The sequence below is a fragment of the Cydia pomonella genome, chromosome 17 (assembly GCF_033807575.1).
Source record: "Cydia pomonella isolate Wapato2018A chromosome 17, ilCydPomo1, whole genome shotgun sequence".
NCBI classification, from domain to species: domain Eukaryota; kingdom Metazoa; phylum Arthropoda; class Insecta; order Lepidoptera; family Tortricidae; genus Cydia; species Cydia pomonella.
Window position 1 is genome coordinate 6306291 of NC_084719.1, and position 14785 is coordinate 6321075.

The window sequence follows — 14785 nt, forward strand, 5'->3', positions numbered from 1 at the left end:
ACGTTTTGGAAACTCAAAATCTCATACAAAATGAGACTTACGTTACGCCATCGAATAAATTTACACTAGGGGTACTGATCAAGATAGAAAAAGCCAAACGAAACTTGTATACTGATTATTTACTTGAATACTGTCATTCCGATTTTTTTACGTTGGTCGTTTGCATGTACAGTCAGCGTCAAATATTTTGTAGCAACCAAAGTAGCCAAATAGTTCGGTACACCATATATTTAGTATGGTGTACCGAACTATTTGGACACCATGACTGCTACAAAGTATTTGACGCTGACTGTACAGTATATTTAAAAAAATAAATAACAAAAAGGTCGTTAAGGAAGCTTCTGTGGACTTGGAAAACAAATAAAAAAACATCATAATTATATTTCAAACAAAAATTGCGAAATTACAAAAGCAATCGATGCTAAAACTCATATTCTATTTATGAAGGCAGACAAGCCACAGTCTAATGAATTTAGAGTCCCTTAAACTTAACTGCAGCAATTCGCAATCCTGGGCCTTATTAGCATATGAGCATCTTGATTGCCCGCGTCACTGTAATAACTCACTTTATGACCCCCGATAATAGAAACTACAAAACCTTCCACAACCTCCTATCTCATTAACTGACGAGATACAATTTACAACTTTGTTCAATTAAAATAAAGATGAAAATTGGAAAACAAGGAGAAGTTTCGAAAGAGTTTCTATGAGGTACAAGTTGGAAGGGGAGTGCAGTTAAATTAGCAACTCTAGAGGTTTTAGATTGAATTTACATGGATTTACGCGTTATGGGAAATTGAGTTGTAGATAAAATTCAATTTTATAAGCGAAGAATACATTTGTCACTGTATCGTACAGTTTTAATTACGTCATATAATTGTCTTAGTTTTTGATTCTTCTGTTACTTAATTCGTTTCTATAATTTGATTGTTACACTCTGGGTTGGAAGGTCAGATGGCAGTCGCTTTCGTAAAAAGTAGTGCCTACACCAAATCTTGGGATTAGTTGTCAAGCGGACCCCAGGCTTCCATGAGCCGTGGCAAAATGCCAGGACAACGCGACGAAGAAGAAGAATTTGATTGTTATTATTATATTAAAGAAATGGCAGCCTCTAGGGACTTTGCTATGAGTCAGTTAGAGGTAGGGAGTGGAATATCAACGAAATAAATTAACTTATTACCAAGAAAAAACGTTGTCATCTCATCAAGATTGCGCCAGGGGTTTGGTTGTTAGAATTATTATAGTTTATTTTATACAGGCCAATCAATTATACATTGACATCAGAATGATATTTGAGTCAAGTTCATCACAGACAGAGCGATACTACCGATGCCGACATATATCTTATAATATAGCTAAGCACCACACACGTCCACGATAGCTTTACCCGCACCTTTCGCCCGCACCAATACAGTTACGACCAATTAGAGTGAAATGCTCGATAACTGAATCAGTTCGATGTCATTTGGATATCTGTGTACGTTCGAATTGGCCTGCTAGTCATCTGTGACGGCTGAGTTCTAGTTCGTGACGTGACGTCAGATCTAAAAACTTTCGACGTGCAGGTTGGTATGGGCTATTCAAAAAATGTGTAGTCAAAAAAATAACACAGACAGTCATTCGGATGGAGCGTGTTCTTTTAGATATAGTTTGCCAAGAATCGCTTGTCATAGCTGAGGTCCAACTATATAAATGAAAAATTCCAACATTTGCTTGTTTTTGAATCTATACTTAACGTAGGAAATAGGATTGATTTTGTTGTCTATTGTCAATAAATATATTAAGAAAAAATCAAGGAGATGGTTTATAGCTTAATTGACATTTGTATTCGGTTTTGACAAAATATTTATATTACTCATTATAAGTAAAGCCTGACCAGTAATACATGATGATCACGCGTCATATTGCGGAATTTCGTTGGAACTAACTTTTTCATACTAAACTGAACTGTCACGCTATACATATTATGAGAATAACAGCGCCTTCTTGACAATAATCATATATTTCTGGTCGGGCTTTACTTACTTAGATTATATTTTTGAACAAAAGAATTTTCCAAATCATTCTGAGATAACAAAAATACAAAAAAAATTGGTAAAGGAACTCCTCCTTTTTGAAGTCAAATAAAAAGAGCTAGAGATATCAAAATAATAGCCATAAGCTGTTGACATAGAAATCAGAGATAATAAAGGCAAAAGCGGTCAGCGCGCAATGATTTAAATCGCATTAATGGAAACTGAGACGCACATCAACTTTAACGTACAAAACTTCTATTGGTTCTATTTTATTTATATACGAGTTACAATCTTTAGTAACGTAAAATAATACTAGACATACGAGTATAATATGTTAAGGGGCCCACTACCAGTTCGCCGGACGATATCGGCCTCTCAGTTATTCGCAAAAGCTGACAGGCCGATGTCGTCCGGCGAACTGGTAATCAGTGGGCCCTAATGGCCCTAGTGACTTTGAGAGTCAGACCAAGATAAGTTGGCAGCGATTTTGATAGCCCAGTCTGTGTAAGTTAAGTAAACGTCATAATTTCATAGAAATTTGACGTTATAATTAGCATTTGCACTGTCTAGGCTGTCCAAATCGCTGCCAACTTATTTTGGTCTGACGGTTCTTGAATGTTCATGTAATTAATCATGTCGTTTTAAAATGAAAGCGTAACTTCAATGCTATAGCAGCAGATAAGTTCATGATGTGACTATTCAGCAAAGATTTTTAGTTACAAACTGTTTCTTAAAGTATATAAATAAATAAATATTACAGGACATTATTACACAAATTGACTAAGTCCCACAGTAAGCTCAATAAGGCTTGTGTTGAGGATACTTAGACAACGACATATATAATATATAAATATTTATAAATACTTAAATACATAGAAAACAACCATGACTCAGGAACAAATATCCATGCTCATCACACGAATGAATGCCCTTACCAGGATTTGAACCCGGGACCATCAGCTTCGTAGGCAGGGTCACTACCCACTAGGCCAAACCGGTCGTTACGCTCGTGGTTAGAGAAGTGAAATCTGGAGCGTTGCGAGGGTATCAAGGCACGAGGGTTAAACAAACTATGCCTCTGAGCTAAACACAAAATTTTTCACCACACCTACGCGAGAAAAATACTAACTATGAAATACCAAAAAAATCAGACCAAATCAAATTCAAATGAACGTAATAAAAAATGTATCATTTAAAAGTCAATTCCACCGACTAACATAAGGAAACAACTCAAAATTTGGATCTAATAACTTTGCCACACATGTGGATAAAATGCAACTTTTTCATTGGTTTTTGAATCAAGAGGGCCTTTACCAGTTGGTGTGGTGAAAAATGATTTAAAAGCTTAATTTAGCTCAATACAGTGTTACATAATAGATGATCGCGTCATCCCAAAGACAATAAAGTGGTAATAGTGTTTATTACCAAACTTTTATGAGCGCAATGAGTTCTCACAGTGATTGACGGACGGACAGACAGTTTAATGTAGCGATGACGTTTACTTTTCATTGGGTTAATTCATATTAATTCTTGTTTTAATAAAGCACTTTGGTCTCATGATTTAGTTTCTCAGCAAAAGAAAAACCATTTATAGGTTATGAAACTATTGACAAACACAACTTGTCAGTAAAATTGTACCTACTTATCCCTTTCTTTTGGGTGCTAGAACTAGCGTAAGACAAAGACAGTATAATTCTCTCTGTCTATGTTGGAAATGAGACAGTCCTGGGCCTAACTATAGTATAAATACTGTATAAATCTTGTTTTATTATTACTTGTATCTAGCTGTTGCTTATATTTACCTAACAATAACATTTTTTGTTATATTGTTTGGGAAACTTGTCAAACTAAATTATTCAAAATAGTCTATTAAACGACACCTGTACAATACGGAACGAATCTGCTCTAAAACGCCGAACGAATTCAAATCGAACGGTCCAAATTGTACTCCGACAAAAATGCCCAGCGCGCTAAGCATCCGAAGTATTTTCTTGTGAATTCGTTTTTTGGCGGGAACCGTACGCTCCTACCAACTTACATTGACAGATAAGGACCACCTTATCGCTTAATCTTAAAGATTATTATTGCTTGTTTTGATACAGATTAAAAGCTGGTCGGCCTGTCACCGACTCGAATGCTCGCGCACGCGCTGTTCGGTTTTTGTTTTTTTCTCAGGGAAAATCGTAAGCAGGTTGTATTTATAAAGATTTAAAAGAGGTCGTTGTCATTGAGTAAGCTTACGTTTAATGCTAGAGACTACAGATTTTATCATTAACAACACTCATCTAAGCAGAGGATATTGTTCATAGTTTTGTGTTTACGTATACGACGAATGCTATAAAACTAATACTTAATTTACTCAAATTTCTGAAATAACGTTCAATGAAGCTGTGTGGGATATTCCCCCTATCTCTGCCAGGAGGTAAACAGTACTAAATTATGATTAACTACCTTCAAAGAAATTATATAAAAAACTATAATCTAGGGCTCTGAGCTGTAGATGTCGCGAAACTCCATGGCTCCGCCATTTAGAAAAAATTCCAAAAATTGGTACTACAAATAAAATCTATATAATAAACGAACCTCCTCACAAAATTTCACGAGAATCGGAAGAGAAATGCGGCGTAGAGGACTAAGACAATATCCGAAGCTACTTAAACATTTTTGCCCAAGCTAAAACGGCAAAGCTTTCACTCAGTCAATTAAAAGATATCCTCACGCATTCCGGAAACGATACTGATTTATCCATATAACACCGTCCGAATCGCAGTAATGACGCTAAACTCGTGACGTCCCAATCGTCCATTATAAACTGTCATATTAAACCTTAATTCGAAGAGATAAGACTCAAATATGATCACTTAAGAGTTGTCCGTATGTGTGTCGCTCCCACGCGTCGACACCTCACTTAATAGCGTCATTACGCTATCCGTCGATACATCTCGGACCGAGGTACGTCACTAATCGATCATAGTGCACAAATACAGTACGCTATCTTGATCTTACAATTCTTACAAGTGTCGTGAGTCAGCAGGTTTACATAGTGTTGTCATTGCAGTCAAACTGGTGTCAAAGCAGGCAAACTGTAAACACCGTTTTGCAGGGATCTGTACCCCTAGTGTAACTTTGATCGACATCATAACGTGACGAACGCGTTTGCGTTAAGTCTCATTTTGTATAGGATTTTGAGTTTCCAAAACGTCCCGCTTGGCGCGCTCTTTCGAAATCCAATACAAAATGAGACTAAACGCAAACGCGTACGTCACGTTTGGAAATCGAATTTATTTACACTAGGGGTACTGATATAGATTTAAGTGCTGGTTCTGTTGTTCTGCTTGGCTCTAACTAAAGAAACACTACACCTATAACGAATAGTTACAGAAGTATGGGCAATTTTGGATACAATTTGATCATACGAGAATAAGGTGTTAGTATAAGGCTTAGCGAATAAACTGCTTACGAAACATTCATGAACTTAGCACTTATCAAGAATAGTGAGTTACAGTCTCGCTTGGGTCTAATAGAGCAAACAAATAATTCGAAAAATACTAAAAGTGGATGTCTTGTACGACACATTGCCAAAAAAAGGGTTAAAAAAGGACCTTCTGTACCTATCTCGATTATATATAATTCTCATGTTGTCTATGCGCACACGCACACGGCGCCTGCTGTCATTCATTTGACGTTTTAAACATTCGACTACGACGTGATTGTCTATGGATACTGTCAGATATATCATGTAATGTTTGAGCCGTCATTGTTTTCGTTATAATATCAGAGATTTATTGATAAATAGTTAGATTTTTTTTCCTTTTTTAGGCTGTCTACTATTAAAATATCACGAACACACTGTATCTTTAGATATAAATAAAAGTAAACAATCAATTTGTACATTTTCGGGTAATTATAACATTTATTGGTTAACCAACCAAATACAAAACCGCCTGGATGTGTCACTGAACGACCTGAGTTTAACCTACATTATTTGATCATGTAATGTTTTCATCTACCCTCAACTGGCTAGGAGCCATTTGAGGGTAGAGTTTGTTTACTTTTATTTAAATACCTAAAGATACAGAGTAGTTAGTTTTAATATACATATAATATATTTTAACAATAATTATAACATTTATCAATTCTATCATAAATAATGTCGTTACGCGTTTTTTTACCCAATAAATAACACCCATGACACAAACAACAAAACTAACTTTGCTGACAAATTTATAATACCTAGTAGGTAGCCATCTTTAGTAACATTCCTTGCATAATGCCTCTGTGAGGCCGATTCTGATGCACAATTTGTTACAGTTTTCATCTTGTTTTGATACGACGAACGATAACTCACGCTGAGTACGAGCGAAATGCATTGGAACTCGTGTCATAAGACTTCTTGTGTCGAAAGATGGTCCCTTTTGTGAGCAGTACCCGTACCATGAGTCACAGACAGTGTCAAAACTGACATATACGCTATCGAGAACGTAATTTACTTTCTATACATCTCGCTCGCACTTATATAGAAAGTAAGTTACGTCCACGATAGCGTTTATGTCAGCTCCGAATTAGTGGTAGCCACACAGGTTCGATAGATATGATTTTTCTATCGTGTCGTTTTTTTGGGAAAAGTTCAAAATAGCGAAAGTTGGCATAAAGGACTTAAGCGCCAGTATTTGTGGAAGTAAAAACTGTTGTGAGTTCGCTATGATAATGACTCAACGGAGTAATTTTTTTTAAGCTTATCGTGCGGTGTATAAGCAACTAGTTTATATGGATGAAGTGTCTCGTAAAATGTTCGTAAACTGTCTCGTAGAATTTATTTAGAAACGTAAGATATAATTTAAAAAACCGGTATCTATAATAACGGCAACAAAGTCACATTTGTTGTATGGGATCCCCCATAAATATTTATTTCATTCAGTTTTTTACTATTTGTTGTTATAGCGGTAACAGAAATACCGCATCTGTGAAAATTTCTACTGTCTAACTATCACGGTTCATGAGTTACAGCCTGGTGACAGACGGACGGAGAGCGAAGTCTTAGCAATAGGATCTCGTTTTACCCTTTGGGCACGGAACCGTATAAAACAGTAAAAATATATATCTTCAATTATTCTTAAATTAAGCCCAATCCAAAGAGATTTGAAGAAACTGTGTCATAGGGACCATCATCAAGGCGAGATGTATCTTAGACATCTCGCTCGTGTTTATTGGTGGCGTGGTACAGAAGAGATCAAAACCATAACATCTTGCTAAATCAGAATCGGTCACAGTTATTCTTAAGGAACATTTGCATTTATAATTGATTTAAATCAAACAAATTGCCTCGGAATCCGAATTCATACAATAAACAACTCGTTAAGGACGCTGTACACTTTCCCATTAAATCGAATCGATTTTAGATGTAGTGGACGAGCATGATTAACACAGTCTATGTAGAAAACAGTTTTCCAACTCCACGTTTGTATTTATTTAATTTACGACACAAGGCGACAATTCCTTATAGTTCAAACCTTACACATTTTTCACATTTCATTAGCCTTTCGTTTAAATGTTATCTGTTACATATTAAATCACCACAAGGATATTTGTCACTGAGCACTCTTAACAATGTTGTACACGCAGCTGCAAAAGTGTGTGTTGCTTCTTTACGTACAACAGTAATGATAAGATACTTAATTAGTGACTAATGACTTATTTTAAGTTGATATGTTTTGTATCAATCGACCACATGCATCGGTATTCCAACTCTAAAAATCTGTTCTGTATTTGATACTTACTGATTAGACATAGGTAATTTAATTGACAAAAAACTTAATATTATAATAATATCCAATAAATATCGGATGTTGGAGTCAAATCCGGCTTCTAATTACGCCATGAAGTTACTTAATGTCCAGTCATCATTACTACTTTCAAATCTCTCATCGCGTCTGTCTGTGGTTATGTCTGTATGTTCGCGATAAACTCAAAAACTACTGAACCGATTTTCATACGGTTTTCACCTAGTATTAGAGTGATTCTTGATTAAGATTTAGATGTGTAATTTGTTAAGGTTTCCTCGTTTATCTGGGTCGGATCGCTAGTATAACATATTTGCAGGTCATTCAAAAACGATCTCAGGCAGTCACAATACTGTCAGTTCTATATTAACCATATCTTTATGGATGATAATTAATGTAAATTAGCATTAACAGAGGCTTCCATTCCATAGAAGTTGTCCATTAGTGGACATTTACATACATGTACGTCTCATTTCGGATTTCACTCGTAAGTCTATCTTTATTACAAATTAAGGCTGTGCTAACACGGGCGACTGAACTACAGTTGACAAAACTCACGGATAGTCTGGTAATCTAGGATTCATATTTCGTTAATGACAACATTTCAATAAAGCGAATGAAAAGATTCGACACGACACGAGAAGAAGACCTCTTTTTCATCTATGATAAGAATCCTGACCGAATTTTTAGGCATCTTTTTGTATTATTTAGAGAGTGTTTTTCCTGGTCTATACCCTGGTATGTCATAGAGTATTTTTTGCAGTTGCGAGTTTGGAACCTTCTTTTGTTTCATTATGGTTTAAAAAGACATCGGGACTTAGGAGGATACAGTACAACCCAGGTTTGAAAATAAGATTTTTGACCACGCGACCACACATATCACTGAGAATCTTTCAGTTCAAAGTAATTAACAGTAAAGTTAATAGTTTAGAAATATTTATTTATTTATTTATTTAATCTTTATTGCACAATACATGAAGGTACAAATGGCGGACTTAATGCCTTAAGGCATTCTCTACCAGTCAACCAATAAATAAAAAATAAAAAAATATAAAAAATAAATAAATATGTCATTAAATTCAAATTAGCATAGTAAGTTAGGATGTAAGTTTTGATATGTTTATTACCTATATTTGCATGCGATAATGTAATTTAATCGGTATATTGTATACCTAATTTCAAATTTGTATTTGTATAATATGCCTATCAGCGAAACGTAGCGTTATTACATTCATTATGTGCCAAATTTTTTGTCGATGTTTACAAATAATTCATTTTAGTTTTAGTTAGAAACAAAACAGGTGGAAAGAAAAAAAAATTTTTATTTTACATAGGTGGGTATCTACTGAGTCAGTTTTGAACTGTGATATAAATCAAACCATTTCCTGTTTGTTATTGCCGAAAAATTAAATGACCGAATGGATTGGATTCCAGTCGTTCATTTGCGTGCGGACTTATAGGCGTATACCACGACGGATTAAGTGAAATCAACGTTAATGTTATTTCTATTATAAATAAAATTAGTATGATAAATAAAATTGAAATTTGGTAAACGCCGTGACTAATAGATGCGTCATATATTGTAAATAAATATTTTAATATTTATTCATTATTTATGCGAATATTTCTACAAGGCGTTAGTTGGCGATTAATATACATATGTTACGGAATAATATATAGCTGGCGCCCTGCTTGTGACTTTTATATTGACATCCGGGTTTCGTATAGGGAATGCAATAACCGGGCGTTTTTCATTACCGGTAATTTACCGATGCGAGGTCCCACTAACCGGTTAACCGGTAAATTACCGGTTATACGTTTATGAAATAAAAAACATTGATTTTGCATTATTTTCGTCAGTAACCTTTAAAAGTAATCAACAGCACGTTATAGAAACATCGAGAAAACAAAATAATGAAAATAAACCATAAACATTAAACAAGATATATTTACTAATCATATTAAATAAAAAATCAAACATGTATCATTTCAAAGCGAAATGAACTTGTACATTAAATAAGCAACATCAAACTTTTTTAATTCTTTAAAAATCGCAGTAATCAAAGGGTAACAAAAATTATAACTAAAGAGTGACAGTCGTCATTTAAATGTCATACAAGTTTGCATTTACACATAAAATAATAATAATATTGTTATTAAAGTAACTGAAACCGTAATCAACATTCATTAAAATCTAGTAAATATAAGAAAAAAAAATTTAACAGCAAGAATTTACTTTAAAATTGCACTTTAAGAGGCCGTTATCGATTTTAGTCGCAAAAATGTCAAATTGATAGATTAAGCGCATGAAATTGTACACCTTTTGTTAACTATTAAAAATGACAAGTATTGGTTTCTTTTAGCACGTCTTGTTATCTTTCATTATAATAAATATATTTTTTTTAAAAGACTCACGTAATTAGTAATGTTTTTTTTTCTGATGAACGTTTAGGTAAACGCGCGAAAAGCAGTGATTTTGTCGATCTTATTTGTAAATTTCGTTAAGTTTGGACTGCTAAAAATGGTAATTTTGTATTACACATATCCTGTACTTCAACTTTAATAAACTACATTTTTGTTACTATAAATTTGAAGTAGTGTAAATGAAAGTTAGACGAAATCAATTTTCTCCAGAAATAACTTCAAAACAAGTGACAATTTCTCTGAAAATTGACTTAATTTCAACGTAATTTTGATACTTAAACAATCTACAACATTTGCTGAAACTGTTCTTATACATCATTTTGTATAATTTACTACCATAATTTATATGAATTTTTAAAAACTATCCCTTCTCGTTACCTATTACCGGGGACGCACGCTTGCGACCTCATTATTAAAAGGCAAGATGAAAAAACGTGCTAATAGAAATCAATACTTGTTATTTAGATATTACGTAACAAAAGGTGTACAATTCCAACGACTAAATCTATCAATTTAAAATGTTTGCTCTAAAATCGTTACCGGGCTCTTAAGATAGGAGTTGGAATCAGGAACATGTCATCATCAGATCATTCTGTTAATTATACATATATAAAATAATTGCGTTTGTTTAATATCTAGGCGATTAATTAGAATGTTGCTTAGACATTCGTGAACGATATCTTGAACACAAGTAACCAGCGGTAGAAAATGTTCTTTCGCATTCTACACTTGTCGGACACTACAGACTAAAACAAAGGACACTGAACATAGTAAGGCGGGTCGGGTAGGGGTGGCGAGAAGGGAAAGGGCGAGGGATTAGCGACCACTCAAAAACATTGCTTCCTAAATAGTTCCTACTCCGACGAAATCATAAGATGCAGAAAAGTAAGTATTTTAAGTGTCTCTTCGTAATCGTAAACCGTAGTAATTGTTTTTTTTTTGTAAGTACGAAGACATAGATGGGCTAATTCAACAGGTTTTTACATTTTTATTTGCCTATACAACGTTCGGTAAATTCCCGGTTACGGCTGGATATTACCGGTATTTTACCGACTGTAATATTGGTCAAATTACCGGGTAACCGGTTAACCGGTTAACCGGTTAGCATTCCCTAGTTTCGTAATTAATTTTTACTAATAAATAATTGTGTAGGCTTTTTATTGGGGGGTAGGGAGGTTTATGATTTTAGTATCAAGACCTGGAACCGGTTTTAAAAATACTGGTTTATTTCGGTTTTCCTCCGTGCTTTTATTAAGGAGGCGAACGTTTTAAGAACTTTATTGTAACCTTAAAAACCGGTTTATTCGACGAGCGACGAAACGACGCGGCTGGCCTGGTGGTGTGCTACGTAAACATAGACACTGACATAGGAAGAAACCGGTTTTTATTAGTCTAAACAAGTTAATTTGACAAGAACTGTACCCCTAGTGTAAATAAATTCGATTTTGAAACGTGACGTACGCGTTTGCGTTTAGTCTCATTTTGTATTGGATTTAGAAAGAGCGCGCCAAGCGGGACGTTTTGGAAACTCAAAATCCTAAACAAAATGGGACTTAATGCAAACGCGTTCGTCACGTTATGATGTCGATAAAATTTACACTAGGGGTACTGTTCTCATAAAAAGCGGTTTAAAAATAACGGTTTTTCGAGCGAAACCGGAATTAAAAGGTTTTGCGTCAAGTACATGATAACGGTTTGGAAACCGGTTTCCAAGCCTTGTTTAGTATAGTTCTTTTACAAATTAAAAAAATATATGTTTACTATTCTTATACAAAGTTTGTAATACTAATACCTATAGTACGTGAGATCCACGATGTCGCGCAGATTTGTCAAATCTAACCTTTATTAATACCACAATACGACTCAAGGCACGCGTCTTCATGAAAGGCACGATCTATACAACTAAACGGAGCTATTTAAAAATCTTCTCTTGCACAGCCTATTTATGACGAATACATCAAAATAACTACATTTTCTGAACATTCATATTCCGTGCACGTATAAATCCTTCTAACGAAGAAAACTATTTCAGTGGAGAGCTTTCAATCTTAAATTTAAGGTAATAAGGATCATGTTGCACGATTTAAAGATTTTTTTAGGTTAGTAGCCGTACCACGAGTTGACACTTGACGTTTACGGTAGCAATTGCGTAAACTCTATCCGGTCCATCTCGCTCGTACTAGTATATGTGTGCGATAGAGATGGAATGGCATCGAGTTTATGCAGATGCTAACGAAAATGTCAAACGCCATCTCTTCGTGACTGCACATAGCCACCAAGAGATGGCGCAAGTTTAACAGAACGCACGTGTTTTGTTAAACTCGCGTAAGGGAATTAAGACTTTACCTATTTCAGAATTAGGGTTATGTGAAGTGAAACAGAAGATTGTCAGATTTGTTACGTGACACAGATCGTATACGCCAAATGATCGTAGCTGTGATAGCGCAATTCGACTTTCTTTTTAAGCTCGTGACATTACTAATTTTGTTATATGGCTCATCTTTTTACCCTCTTGTGACTAAGCTCTATCTCTGTTTGACCCAATAATTGACTGGTAGAGAATGCCTTTTGGCATTAAGTTCGCCATTTGTACATTTTTATTTATGTGTGCAATAAAGTTTAAATAAATAAGCTTTAAAATATGCAATAGATCAATTAAAAAAACAGCTCACAAAATATACGGGCCAGTATAATCAGCCAACTACAAAAGTGTTGATATTAATTAGTTCCAAAGCTATAAATTACAATTAGCCACAAAAAGAATGCCGCCAGCATTAATAATTCACAATTAAATAAAGTATCACGTTACTTTTTTTTTAATAGATCTGTAAAGAATTTGCTTTCGCCCATTTTAAAATTGCAATAAATAAATCTTAATACATTTCTAGATTTTTTACTGACAGCTGATGACAATCAGGAGTCGCAAAAATTGCCAAAAGCGTGAAAAATATTTTTATAACAATTTGGATTTTACTTAGCGCAAGTTCTAAGTTCTTCTAAGAATATTAAAAAAAACGCCCTGCAGACTTAATATGACCATCACTTTTTAACACCGCGAGATTGAAACTGAAAGTGACGGACATCGTTTTATCACGCTATCTTGTCACGTGACAAGAATTACAATGATATCCCTACTGATTGTTAAGGTATAAGATCGTGTCATTCACGAAGACGCATGCTTTGAGTCATATTGTCATATTATTGAAGGTTAGATTTGACAGATCTGCGCGTCATCGTGGATGACACGAACTAACAAGGACGACCATCATATTTATATGTACTGTCAGCAATACTGCTTAGCACCTTTGCATACAAACTTCTATGAAGGGGGGGGGGGGGGGGAGAATATCTTTCTCTGCAGCTGACTGTACTGATTGTTAAGCCATTTTACGATCGGTCAATAAGACAAATCATATTCAGCAGTTAGTCTGAGTATATGAGTAAAAGACCGTGTCATTCACGTTGACGCGCGAATTCGACAAATCTAACTATTAATGTCATGACCATACGGACCAAGGCACGCGTCCTCGTGAATGACACGATCTATAATAATAAATAATAAAAGCCTTTTATTTCCCAACTATAAATGTTACAAAAATATAGAGTTTACATATTGTTTGTAATTTACAATTCAAAAAGAAGAAATTAAAACTTTTTTAGATTTTTAAGTTATCATATCTTGTATAAATAATTTACTTGTTGTTTTGTTGTTAACGTAGGGAAGAGCGGTGCCTCCTAATACAGGCAATCTGAGCAGGCAATTCTTTGCTTACCGGGCGACTCCATCCCCTAAATCATGGTCATATTTTAAGGAAATAAATAATCTTGTATTTGTATTTGTAAAACGATGTTTTATTATTTATTATATGCGGGTTTGTCTATTTTAGGACGTACGCCTCCTCCATGTTACACTATAGTTTCCAGTCGGCGGCCAGACTGGCCCAGGCTATGCCTGCCTGCTCGGTTATGTCGTCTTGCCAGCGGCGGCTGGGCAGAATCTATCTAAGTATAAATCTAAGATCTACACGCGTATGACCTTGATCTTAATCGTAGTCCAAGTCTAATCGTCACCGTAAGTCTATATTCCAGATCGATTAGCACTAGATTGTTTCTAGTGAAGTGGTAAATGTCGCAAATATAAACAAATTAAAACAGTTCTAGGTAAATATTATAATTTTACCACAACTGCTTGTAAATTTTCTGTTTAAGGTGACGTTTGGATCTCGACTGCAGCTGTATTATGGCGATTGCCATTTTACAAGCTTTTCTTCAACTTGCCCTGTTGCACCACCGCTAACCTAGTAACCATTGTAACTCTAGGGTTAACCGGTTAATCCCGGGGTAGTGGTATGGTGCAAGTAGCCCTTAGTATGTAAGTTTGTTAGTTAGGCCCACTGGCACCATTCCAGTAACCTGGGGTTAACCGGTTAAACCTGGAATTACCATGATTACCATTACAATTTGAGACTAGCTTAGCATCACTTGTACTATCCCACTAACCCAGAGTTAACCGGTTAAACCAGGAAGTACCGTGGTTACCAGTACAATTAGACACTGGGTAAACGT

The 14785-nt window shown here is 35.1% G+C and overlaps 1 protein-coding gene across 1 annotated transcript in view; it reads right to left on the reverse strand.

Annotated features, from left to right (window-relative positions):
- Positions 1-14785, reverse strand: part of LOC133526949 (steroid receptor seven-up, isoforms B/C) — a 147164-nt gene that overhangs the window by 93912 nt on the left and 38467 nt on the right. The gene's annotated exons all lie outside the window — the stretch shown is intronic.